This window comes from Pteronotus mesoamericanus, unplaced genomic scaffold (assembly GCF_021234165.1).
Source record: "Pteronotus mesoamericanus isolate MK-2021 breed Mesoamerican mustached bat unplaced genomic scaffold, CSHL_Meso_final scaffold_31, whole genome shotgun sequence".
Lineage (NCBI taxonomy): Eukaryota > Metazoa > Chordata > Mammalia > Chiroptera > Mormoopidae > Pteronotus > Pteronotus mesoamericanus.
The window spans coordinates 35,910,196-35,923,057 of record NW_026555312.1 but is presented as its reverse complement, the minus strand read 5'-3'; the positions used below and the strand labels follow the sequence as shown (position 1 = coordinate 35,923,057).

The following is a 12,862-nucleotide window of genomic DNA, read 5'->3' as shown; positions in this document are numbered from 1 at the left end:
GTGTACTCCCTACCAGGGACCTGGCGTGCAACCCAGGCATGTACCCTTACTGGAAGTCAAACCTGTGACCTTTTTGTGCACAGGCTGGCACTCAATCCACTGAGCCATACCAGCCAGGCAGAGACTGGTGTTTCTTTTTAGTAACATTAAAAATACTTGAATTGTATGCTCTATAAACTGTCACGTTGTAGATTTTGCCCACATCATTAAATGAGGCATTTATTTTATCAGGCTGGTGGCAAGCATAGCACATAGGCATACTTGACCACTTTCCCATCTTGTACGTAAGGGCCTAGGATTGCATTAGCCCTTTTTTTTTGGCTGAGCGGGGGGGCGGGGAACCAGTTAAGACTTTTACAGTGAGTGGAAGTTTGCTTCAGTTACTTTTTTTAAGTATATTTTATTGATTATGCTATTACAGTTCTCCCGTTTTTTTCTCCCCTTTATCGCTCTCTGCCGTGCATCCCCCTCCCTCCAGCATTCACCCCATCCCCTACCCACCCAGTTCATGTCCATGGCTCATACGTATAAGCTCTTTAGCTCCTCCATTTCCTGTACTCTTCTTAACCTCCCCCAGTCTATTTTGTACCTACCAATTATGTTTCTTACTCCCTGTACCTTTTACCCCATTTGTCTTCCCACCCTCTCCCTGCTGATAACCGTCCATGTGATCTCCATTTCTGTGATTCTGTTCCTGTTCTAGTTGTTTCTTTGTTTTGTTTTTTAGGTTCAGTTGTTGATAGTTATATAAGTTTGTTGTCATTTTGCTGTTCATAGTTTCCATCTTCTTTTTCTTAGATAAGTCCCTTTAACATTTCATATAATAAGGGCTTGGTAATGGTGAACTCCTTGAACTTTATTTTATCTGGGAAGCACTTTATCTGCCCTGTCATTCTAAAGGATAGCTTTTCTGGATAGAGTAATCTTGGATATAAATCCTTGCCTTTCATGACTTTGAATACTTCTTTTCAGCCCCTTTCTTGCCTGTAAGGTTTCTTTTGAGAAATCAGCTGATAGTCTTATGGGAACTCCTTTCTAGGTAACTGTCTCCTTTTTTCTTGCTGCTTTTAAGATTCTCTCCTTATCTTTAATCTTGGGTAATTTAATTATGATGTGTCTTGGTGTATTCCTCCTTGGGTCCAACTTGATTGGGACTCTGAGCTTCCTGGACTTGTATGTCTATTTCCTTCACTAGATTAGGGAAGTGTTCTTTCATTACTTTTTCAAGTAAGTTTTCAATTTCTTGCTCTTTATCTTCTCCTTCTGGCACCGCTATGATTCTGATGTTGGAACGTTTAAAGTTGTCCCAGAGGTTCCTAGTCCTCCCCTCATTTTTTTGAATTCTTGTTTCATCATTTAGTTCTGGTTGAATGTTCATTTCTTCCTCCTTTTCCAAATCATTGATATGAGTCCTGGTTTCCTTCCCTTCACTGTTGGTTCTCTGTGTATTTTTCTTTATTTCACTTTGCATAGCCTTCGCTTCTTCCTCTATTTTGCATCCACACTCAATCATTTCTGTGAGCATCCTGATTACCAGTGTTTTGAACTCTGCATCTGATACTTTGGCTGTCTCCTTGTCGCCTAGTTCTTTTTCTGGAGTTTTGATCTGTTCTTTCATTTGGGCCCTATTTCTTTGTCTCGGCACACCTGTTATGTTGTAAGGGACGGAGACCTAGGTTTTCACCATGGCAGGGCAACCCACTTGGCTGTGTTGTGTGGGGCTGTATGTTGGAGGGATCAGAGAGGGAGCAGTGCTGCTTGCTTGGCTCTCAGCCCGCATTCAGTCACTTCCCCTGCTACCCATAAGCAAATCAGGCCCTTTTGGTGCTGATCCCCAGGTGGGTGGGTTTGTATATGTTCTACGACCCTGTGACTCTCCAGTAAACTCTCCTGTGAGGCTAGTAGTTTCTCCTGCCACCACAACCCCCACAGGTTTTTACCTCCAGAGGTTTTGAGGCTTTAATTTCCCATGATGGAACCCTGGGTTGCTCGGTCTGTGTTGCTCCCCATTTGTTCCTCCTAGTTTATTCGCAAGTGAATATGGGACTGCCCCATCTGCCAGCCACTGCCTCGCCTACCCAGTCAGCTGTCTTGCTGTGTTTCCTCTTGCACCTGGGCCCATCTCTGCCCCTCCCACCAGTCTGGATGAATGGTTCTTCTTTAACTCTTTGGTTGTCAGAGTTGCATGGTGCTTGGTTTTCTGGCAGTTGTGGTTGTTTTTTGTTTTTAAATTTATTGTTGTCCCTTTTGTTGTGCAAGGAAGCAAAGTGGATCTACCTATATGCCTCCATCCTGGCCAGAAGTCTAGTTCTTTAACTAGGTTCTCAATCCCTACTCCCTTTTCACCTTTGATATCCCTAAAACTCAAATGTTGTTATACTTCCTGTTGTCTCAAAAGTCACTTTAACTCATTTTGTTTAAAACAACTTTTTTTTTTGCTCTGATTTGGTGTTTTCTGCTAACTTGTGTTCCAGATCACTGATTCATTCTTCTCTCTAACCTGCTTTGATTCCTTCATATGTATTCTTCACATTGGATACTGTATTGTACCGTTCTGACTGTTTCTTTTCTGTGACTTCTCCATTTTTTAAAGTGTTTGCTGTCTCTTTAAGTTCTCACAGAATTCATCCATTTTTCTCTTTGATTACCTTTAACATTCTTTTTTGGCCATTTTTCTTGTTTATTTTATGATTATTTTTAGGTGATATTTACATAACAAAAAGTTAACTATTTTAAAGTAAACAATTCAACTGGCATTTAATACATATTCAGATGTTGTGCAACTACCACTGCTATCTAGTTGCAAAACATTTCATCATCACAAAAGGAAACCCTAGATCCACCAAGCAGTTTTTCCCCATCCCTTCCTCCCCCGAGTGACTGGCAACCACTTTTTGTTTTTGTACCCTCAGGGCCTTGCACAGTACCTGGCTTAGAATAAGCACTTTATAAATGTTTATTAGAGTAGTGAATGGATTATGGATTTCTGAAAGGAGAGGAACTGTATGTATGTATGTATGTATGTATTATTTTTTATTAAAATCTTTTGTCTCCACCTTCCTGCCACCACTTTCCCCTGCCCCCATCCCCCACCTCCCTCCCACAGTTTTCCCCACTTTGGCTTTGTTCATGGATCCTTTATACATGTTCCTTGACTTGACCCTTCCTTTCCCTTCCCCTACACCCTCTCCCTCCTTCCCTCTTGACTCTGTTGGTTTCTTTTTCCTTTCAGTGTAACTGGTCATATTTTCCTTGCTCATTTGTTTTGTTGGTTAGGTTCCACTTAAAGGTGAGATCATACGGTATTTGTCTTTCACCCCCTGGCTTATTTCACTTAGCATAAGGCTCTCTAGTGCCGTCCATGCTGTTGCGAAGGGTAGAAGCTCTGTCTTTCTTTTGCTGTATAGTATTACATTGTGTAAATGTACCATAGTTTTTTGATCCACTCATTTACTGATGGGCATTAGGTTGCTTCCAACACTTGGCTTTTGTAAATTGTGCTGCTGTGAACATTGCGATGCAGAGTGTCTTTTGAATTGGCGTTTTGGGATTCGTAGGGTATAATCTCAGCAGTGGAATCTCTGGGTCAAAAGGTAGTTCAATTTTTAGCTTTCTGAGGAAATTCCAAACTGTTTTCCACAGTGGCTGCACCAGTCTGCATTCCCACCAACAGTGTACTAGGGTTCCCTTTTCTCCACAACGTCGCCAGCATCCATTGTTTGTTGATCTGTTTATGATGGCCATTCTGACTGGTGTAAAGTGGTATCTCGTTGTGGTGTTAATTTGCGTTTCTATGATGGCTAGTGATGCTGGCATCGTTTCATATGTCTCTGGGCTCTCTGTATCTCTTCCTTGGAGAAGTGTCTGCCCAAGTCCTTTGCCCATTTTTTAATTGGATTGTTCGTGTTCTTGTAGTGGAGTTGTGTGAATTCTTTATAGATTTTGGAGATCAAACCCCTGTCCGAGGTATCACTGGCAAATATATTTTCCCATACAATGGGCTCCCTTTTCATTTTGCTGATGTTTTCTTTAACCACGCAGAAGCTTCTTATTTTGATGAGATCCCATTTGTTTATTCTTTCCTTTATGTCCCTTTCTTTAGGGGACATAACTGTGAAAATATTGCTACGTGGGATATTTGAGAGTTTCCTGCCAATGTTCTCTAGGACTTTTATGGTGTCCTGACTTATATTTAAATCTTTTATCCATCTTGAGTTTATTTTTGTGTATGGCGTAAGTTGGTGATCAAATTTCAATTTTTTGCATGTAGCTGTCCAGCTCTCCCAACACCATTTGTTGAAGAGGCTATTTTTACAACAATTTATGCTTCTGCCCCCTTTGTCAAATATTAATTGATCATAGAGTCATGGGTTTATTTATGGGCTTTCTATTCTGTTCCACTGATCTATGTGTCTGTTCTTGTGCCAGTACCAGACTGTTTTGATTAGGGTGGCCTTGTAATATAGTTTGATGTCCAGTATTGTGATCCTTCCTACTTTGTTTTTCTTTCTCAAAATTGCACCGGCTATTCGGGGTCATTTAAGATTCCATACAAATTTTTGAAATGTCTGTTGTATGTGAAATACATCATTGGTATTTTAAGAGGACTTGCACTGCATCTATAAATTATTTTGGGTACTATGGACATTTTGATGATGTTAAGTCTTCCAATCCATGAACACTGTACATGCTTCCGTTTATTTGTGTCTTCCTTAATTTCTTTCTTCAGTGTTGTATAGTTTTCTGCGTACAGGTCTTTTACCTCCTTTGTTTAATTTATTCCAGGGTACTTTATTTTTCTTGTTGCTATAGCAAATGGGATTTTTTTTTCCTGATTTCTGCTTCTGCTATTTCATTGTTGGTGTACAAAAATGCCTTCAGTTTTTGAATATTGACTTTGTATCCTGCTGTTTTGCCAAATTCAATTATTAGGTCGACTAGTTTTTTTTGGAGGAGTCTATAGGTTTTCTTTGTACACTATCATGTCATCTGCAAACAATGATAGTTTTACTTCCTCCTTTCCCATTTGGATGCTTTTTGTTTCTTTTTTTTGTCTGATCACTATGGGTAGGACTTCCAATACTATGTTGAATACTAGCAGTGAAAGCGGATATCCTTGTCTTTTTCCCGATCTTAGTGGGAAAGCTTTTAGTATTTGCCCATTGAGTATGATGTTAGCTATAGGTTTTTCCTATATAGCCTTATTATGTTGAGATATGCCCCCTTTATTCCCATTTTGCAGAGTATATTTATCATAAATGGGTGCTGTACCTTATGGAATGCTTTTTCCACTTCTATTGAGATGATCATGTGGTTTTTGTCTTTCCTTTTGTTTATGTGATGTATTACATTTATTGGTTTGTGTATATTGAACCATCCTTGCATCCCTGGGATGAATCCTACTTGATCATGAGGGATGATCTTTTTAATGTATTGCTGGATGTGGTTTGCCAATATTTTGTTTAGGATTTTAGCGTCTATGTTCATCAGCAATATTAGACTGTAGTTTTCTTTCTTGGTTGTGTCTTTATCTTGCTTTGGGATTAGGATGATGCCAGCCTCATAAAAAGAGTTGGGGAGTCTTCCCTCTTCTTGGATTTTTTGGAATAGTCTGAGAAGGACAGGGATTAGCTCTTCCTTAAATATTTTGTAAAATTCTCCTGTGAAACTGTGTGGTCCAGGGTTTCTGTGTGCCGGGAGTTTTTTGATTGCTGCTTCAATTTCCCCAGCTGTTATAGGTCTGTTCAGGCTTTCTGCTGCTTCTTCACTCAGTGTTGGAAGAGTATACTTTCCTAGAAATTTGTCCATTTCATCGAGTTTTTCAAATTCCTTGGTATATAATTGCTCATAGTAATTTCTTACAATTCTTTGTATTTCTGAAGTATCAGTTGTAATTTCTCCTCTTTCATTTCTGATACTATTTATTTGGGTCCTCCCTCTTTTTTCTTGATGAGTTTGATTAAAGGCTTGTTGATGTTGTTTATCTTTTCGAAGAACCAGCTCCTGGATTTATTAATCCTTTGAAATGTTCTTTTAGTCTGTATGTCATTCAGTTCTGCTCCGATATTGATTGTTTCCTTTCTTCTACTTGCTCTGGGATTTGTTTGTTGTTATTTCTTCAGTTCTTGACATTGTAGGATTAGTTCATTTATTTGAATATTTCCATCTGTTTTAGGTAGGCCTGTGTTGCTATGATTTTCCCTCTCAGGACTGCCTTCGTTGTGTCTCATAGGTTTTGAGCTGTTCTGTGTTCATTTCCATTTGTCTCCAGAAATGTTTTGATTTCTTTTCTTATCTCATTATTGACCCATTCGTTGTTTAATAGTGTGCTATTCAGTCTCCATGAGTTTGAAAGTTTTCGGGGGTTTTCCTTGAGGTTCGTTTCCAGTTTCAAGCCCTTGTGGTCTAAGAAAATGCTTGTTATGATCTCAATTTTCCTGAATTTGTTGAGACTTGTTTTGTGTCCTGTCATGTGGTCTTATCTTTGAAAATGTTCCGTGCATGTTTGAAAAGAATGTGTATATTGCCTCTTTGGGATGAAAGGTTCTGTATATGTCAGTGAAGTCCATTTGATCTAATGCATCATTCAGTTCCACAATATTGTTGTTTATGTTTTGTTTGGAAGATCTATCCACTTTTGACAGTGGGGTGTTAATATCCCCTAGTTTCACTGTGCTGCTCTCTATATCTTTCCTGAAGTCCTTATATATTTTCCTTATATATTTGGGTGCTCCTACGTTGGGTGCATATAGGTTTACGATGTTTTTGTTTTCTTGATGGATTCTTCCTTCGAGTATTATAAAGTTTGCCTCTGTGTCTCTTTTTATGGCCTTTGTTTTGAAATCTTTTTCATCTGATATAAGTATTACTACCTACCCTTGTTTTTTTTTTCCTGTCCATTTGCTTGGAATAGTTTTTTCCAACCCTTTACTTTCAATCTGTGTAGGTCATTTGTTCTGAGGTGGGTCTCCTGTGGGCAGCATATGTGTGGGTCATGTTTTTTTATTATATTCAGCTCTCTTGTGTCTTTTCATTGGGGCAATTAGTCCATTTACATTTAAAGTTATTATTGATTGGTACTTACTCATTTTTTACCCTTTGTACCTGTGTTCTCTTTCTCACTCTTTTTCTTCATCTTCTTAAAGCAGTTACTTTAGCATATCTTGTAGTGCTGGTTTGGTGGAGATGTATTCTTTTAGTCTACTTTTGTCTGGGAAACTCCTTAGTTCACCTTCCATTTTAATTGAGAGTATTGCTGGGTAGAGCAGTCTAGGTTGTAGTCCTTTGCTTTTCATGACTTGGAATATTTCTTGCCATTCCCTTCTGGCTTGTAGTGTTTCTGGTGAGAAGTCAGCTGCTTGCCGTATTGGGGCTTTCTTGTATGTTACTACCTGTTTATCCCTTGCTGTGTTTAGGATTCTCTATTTGTCTTTGATATTGGCCATTATAATGATGATTTGTCTTGTAGTGGGCCTCATTGGATTCCTCTTGAATGGGACCCTTTGTGCTTTCTCGACTTGTCAGACTTTCTCTCTCCTCTAACTGGGAAGTTTTCCATCATTACTTTTTCAAACAGGTTCTCTATCCCTTGTTCCTCTTCTTCTCCTGGTATCCCTATTATATGGATATTACTACGTTTCATGTTGTCCTGCATTTCCCTAAAAGCCTCTTCATTCTTTCTGAGTCTTTTTTCATTTTCTTGCTCTTTCTAGGAGCTTATTTCCACCTTGTCCTCCAGCTCACTGATTTGATCCTCTGCTTCATCGAGCCTGCTTTTGATTCCTTCTACTGTGTTCTTCAGTTCAGAAATTGTATTCTTCATTTCCTCTTGTCTCTTGCTTTTAGTTCCTATGTCGTTTTTCATGTTGATATCATTTGCAGTAAGCTCCTCGTAGTTTTCCTGTAGTTTCTCATAGTTCTGTTTGAGGTCGCTGAGGTCAATGAGCCTCCTTAGAGCCATTGTTTTCAATCAGTGTCTGCTAGTTTACTTGCCTCTATTTCATTTAGTTGTCTCTGTGGGGATTCCTCCTTTCCCTTCATTTGGGGGTGTTTCTTTTCCTTCCCATTATTTTTGAGAGTCTTCTTCTTCTACTTCTTTTTTTTTTTTTTTTTTTGGCTTCTGCTTCTTAAATTGGTCTGTGTTGATTACCTGACTTTGTGGTGTGAACTTCTATGGAAGTAGGCGGGACTTTTTTTGTTTGTTTTTCTTTTCTTTCTGGGTCTGCTATTGGTGATGTCAGTTTTTGACCCAGTCTGCCCTTAGGTAGTCTGTTTGAGACTTCCAGGAATCTATTGTTTTTGTCTGTCTCCTGCAGTTGTTAATCTAGTCACTCTGCCCTCAGCTGTCAGGCTTAGGCATCATAGGGTGGGGCAGTGCCTTTTGATGGCGGGGCTATCCTGTCCTTACAGGCTGCTGCCACTCAGGGGTGTGGTCTGCCTGACCAAGATGGAGACTGTGGAATGGGGCAGTAGTTAGCACCGGGAACCCCCTGGCTACTCCCTCAGTTCTCTCCCCAACTCTTCAGTCCCTCGTCTCTCCTCAAGTGCATCTCTAGGCAGCTCTGTGTCCCCTTTAGCTAGGGGTCCACTATGTCTGCCGGCCGCTCTGCACTTAGTACCCAGGCCTACAAGCAACTCCTAGGCAGAGTGTTCTGAGGGCAGAGCTGTTGTCGTTTTTTTTATGCCTGAGCTAGCTGGAAGCTGTGGAGTGGGAGGTGAGTCATCACTGGGGCCCTGCTGGCCACCTTCTCAGTTCTCTCCGCAAAGCTTTCCTCACCAATCTTTCCTCAGGCTTCATCCCACTCTGCTCCTTCCTCTGCCCAGAGACCAAGGAAGGTGGCTGCCACTGCAAATTTTTGCGTTGACCCTCTAAACGTCTCTACCTTTCTGGCTGCCTGTCTGTGGCAGAGAGCACCACTATGCTTTCGCAGTTGTCTTTGTCTGTGTTCTTATTTGTGTTCAGATGTTGTAGTCTAGAGGTCCCTGCTTATGATTCAGACCCTGTTCTTAGGGGGATCCAACCGGCTGTTTCATATCCCTCTGGTGCTGGCACCCATGGGCACCCAGCCCACCCTCTCGAGCCTCCATCGCACTTGTCACCCGTTAGAATGTGCAAAAGCCGATTCCACTGTCTGTCGTCCAAGGCTCCAAATCTCCTCTCTTGCTATCGTTCCATTGTTTTCCAGGTGATTTCTCCACAATTTGGTTGCATTTCCAGTTTGGTCCTGGGAGGAGGTCAGTGTGACTTCCACCCTCTCCTCCACCGTATTCTCACATTCTTATAACATTGTTTTGAACTCTGTATCTGGTAGATTGTTAACCTCTATTTCGTTGAGTTTTTTTTTTTTTTATGAAGAATTTTATTTGTTCTTTTGTTTGGAATATATTTCTTTGCCTTTCTATTTTTCCTTTCTGTCTGTTTGTGTTTCTGTTTATTAGGTGGATCTTCTATGCTTCACTGTCTTTTTACGGTGGCCTTATGTGGTAGGTTTCTTGTGCGGCTCAGTAGTGCAACTTCCCTGATGAGTTGAGCTAGGTGCTTTAGGAGTGTTGCTGTACGGGTTCTGTGAATGCCTCTGTGGTAGTTGTGTTGGCTTATTTGTGGGTGGGTTAACCCTTTTGGCTGGCTGACTATGAGACAATGTAGCAGTGCTGTGTGGGGCCTGACCCCATTAAGTGGAATTTGCCCCATCAAGGTATGGTATCTGCTGAGATCTTCTTTTGGGCTTGCTGCCTGTGGAGGTAATTGGGTTGTGCTCAGATGTGGTTTGAATCCTCCAACTGTGTGTGTTGGCACTGGGGCCTCTTCTTAGCAACTCCATTGCAGGTTATTGTCAGGTGCTGGTTGTGACTGGTCAGAGTACGTGTTTGAAGCTACAGAGCCATCCAGTTTGTGGTTGCCTCCGCTGGGTGTGTGTGTGTGTGTGCGTGCATGGGAGGGCCCAACCTATGCACCAAGTTTGTCTTCTACCAGCACCGACCCCATGGGGAGGCCAGCAAAAGGCCCAAGGAACCCTGAGATCTGCCTCTGCCTGCTAGCTGCCTTTTAGGCTCATTCACTGAAAGGGCCCATGGCACAATGTGAGTTGCATCCTCTAGGTCCTCAGTGAGTCACCAGGTAGGGGCGAGTGCTGTTTACCAGATTGATACAGATTTAAACTTGGTCCCTGTGCTGGTTCTGAGGCCATTCTGAGAAAAGTTGAAGGGTACACGTAGGTCAACCTCTGGGTGCCTGCTGACCCCTGTAGTTGGGCAGGGTCTCAGGAAGTCGTTAGAATGATGTCAGCAGAGTGTGTCAGGCTGTATAGACCAACAATTGCTATTAGGAAGGGAGGGCCGAGCCCAGGTGTGTCAGTACAGGTCAGGCGTGTGAGAGAAAAATGGCCCCTGCCCTAGAGCCACACATACTAGTTTCTCCCTGAGCCTACCTGGAATGTCTCAAGAGTGTTCCAACAGAATTTGCACCACAGGACCAGGCTGGCCACAGCCAGCTGTCAGTTTTGCAGAGCATGAGCTTGACAGGGTAGGGCCACTGGGTTTCAGGATGATAGGGCTAGTGGATGTGGCATAAGGGCCTTGTACTGCTTTGGCACTCTGCTTACGAGGGAGGGTTTAAGGTTGTGAAATAGCCTTCCATACCAGTACCACACATTCAGTCTCTGATACCCCCTGAGTTTGCTCTCAAGAGCCTTCCAAGAAAGTCTACACTAATGGCTCAGGTAGCTGACACCTTTGCAGAATGTGAAATTGACAGGGTGGGCTGACAGAGAGTGAAGTCTGTATCCAGGTTGATACCAGGAGTATAGAGGTGAGTCTTTGACCCTGGAAAGGTGACATTTGTGGCTGGTGTGGGAAAGGGACTCAGCACAGGGATCCTAGTGGCTGTCTTTTCAGCTCAGCTTTCTCTCTGGAGCCTCAAAACCCAGTCTGTCCTTTCATGGTCTCCAGTCCATTTTGATTCGCCCTCCCTCAGCCAGAGCCCAGGGTGAGTGACTGTGAACAAGATTTTGTGTGTTGGCCCTTTAAGTGGCCACCTGGGTTTCTAGAAGACTCTGGTTTCTCATTTGAGTACAGAAGTCCAACTGATTTCCATAGCCAGATGTTATGTGTACTCTTCTTCCCACCTCTCGTATTCTGGCTGGGGAAAAAAGTCCTCACACTTTTTAAGGGGAACCTGTACAGATGAAATATCGCTTGAATTCTCAGCTGGCACATGTGAGTTTGGGCCAGCTTATTATTATTATTTTTTTAACATCTCTTCCCTTTGTACCAGTCTAAATGTGGCTTCTTCTGTAAATCCTTGGTTATGAGACTTGTGTTTAGATAGTCTGCAGTTGGTTCTTCAGATTAATTGTTCTGTAAGTTTGGACTTGCAAGTAGGTTAATGTAACGTCCACCTACTCTGCTACTATCTTGGACCTCTTCCCTTCTTTTTTTAAATAGTGACTGTACCAATTTACAATCCTATCAAAAGGGCATAAGGGTTTTCATTTCTCTACACTTTCTCCAAAACTTATTTTTTATTGCCTTTTTGATGATAGCCATTCTGGCAAGTGTGAGGTGATACCTCATTGTCGTTTTCATTTGCATTTCTAGATGAATAATGATGTTGAACATCTTATTATATGAATTATGTGAACTGTTAAAAGGCGTTTATGAAGATTAAAAATATGAACTATAAAATGACAATAAATGCCTATCAATCAATAATTAATTGTAAAAAAAAAAGTAAACAAGCAGAACAGAAACAGAATCATAGATACAGAGAACCTTTTCATGATTGCCAGATGTGAGGGGGTTGGGAGGAGAAGGGAAAATGGTGAAGGGATTAAGAGTACAAATTGGTAGTTATAGAACAGTCATGGGGATGTAAAGTACAGCATAGGGAATAGAGTAGCCAAAGAACATGGCCCAAGGACATGGACAATAGTGTGGGGCTTGCCTGAGGGAGTTGGGGGTACTGAGTAGAGGGGGAGCAAAGGGTGATAAGCTGAGACAAGTGTCATAGCATAAACAATGAAATATAATAAAAAATGGCAAACTAAGCAGTCTGTCTGGAAAAAGTGCAGCCATTATTAATATAACAAGAATGGTTTGTGCAACATTTATGTAACCTGGCAGCCAAGAAGATTGGACTGGAATGAAGATGCCTGAACAATGATGACTTCACTGTACTAGTCATTGGGGATGGTAGACTCCATTAAGTGAGTATGTATTCTCTGTGGCCATCTGTTCAAAATGACTGAGTGAGTTGAGCAGTGAATCTGCATCAAATTTTGTGTTAGCTTCAACATTTCTCCACGGGAATTATTTGGATGATTCAGAAGGCTGCAGCTATGGGCAACTAATGATCGGCAGCTTCATCACAACAGTGTGACTGCTCATGCATCACGTCTTGTGCAGACTGTTTTGGCACAACATCAAATGATCCAGGTGACTCAGCCCCACTACAGTCCAGATTTGGCACTCCGCGACTTCTAGCTTTTGACAAAACTAAAATCACCTTTAAAAGGGAAGAGATTGCAAACCATCAATGATTTAGGATAATATGATGGAGCAGCTGATAGCGACTGGGAGAACTGTGTGAGGTCCCAAGGTGCCTACTTGACGGGGACTGAGGCATCATTGTCCTCATGTACAATGTTTCTTGTATCTTCTTCAATAAATGTCTCCAATTATGTAGTACATGGATGGATACTTTCTGGACAGACTATGTATTGGATCATCTGCTGTTTTTTTCTTTGCTTTGGTGTTTTTTATGTTCATTAACGCTTTATCAGATATATCATTTGTAAATGTCTTTTCTCATTCGGTTGCGTTTTTGTTTTATTGATGGTTTCTTTTTCAGCACAAAAGATTTTTA

At 41.4% G+C, this 12,862-nt stretch overlaps 1 protein-coding gene across 7 annotated transcripts in view; it reads left to right on the top strand.

Annotated features, from left to right (window-relative positions):
- PEAK1 (pseudopodium enriched atypical kinase 1) overlaps positions 1–12,862 on the top strand; it is a 241,051-nt gene that overhangs the window by 64,562 nt on the left and 163,627 nt on the right. Inside the window, exon 1 of one of the 7 annotated variants that reach the window (XM_054592030.1) lies at positions 12,057–12,634. The exons of the other annotated variants lie outside the window; for them this stretch is intronic. The gene's annotated coding sequence lies outside the window, so the exon portion shown is untranslated. Of the gene's footprint in view, positions 1–12,056; positions 12,635–12,862 lie in introns of those variants that run through there. 7 annotated transcript variants of the gene reach the window in all.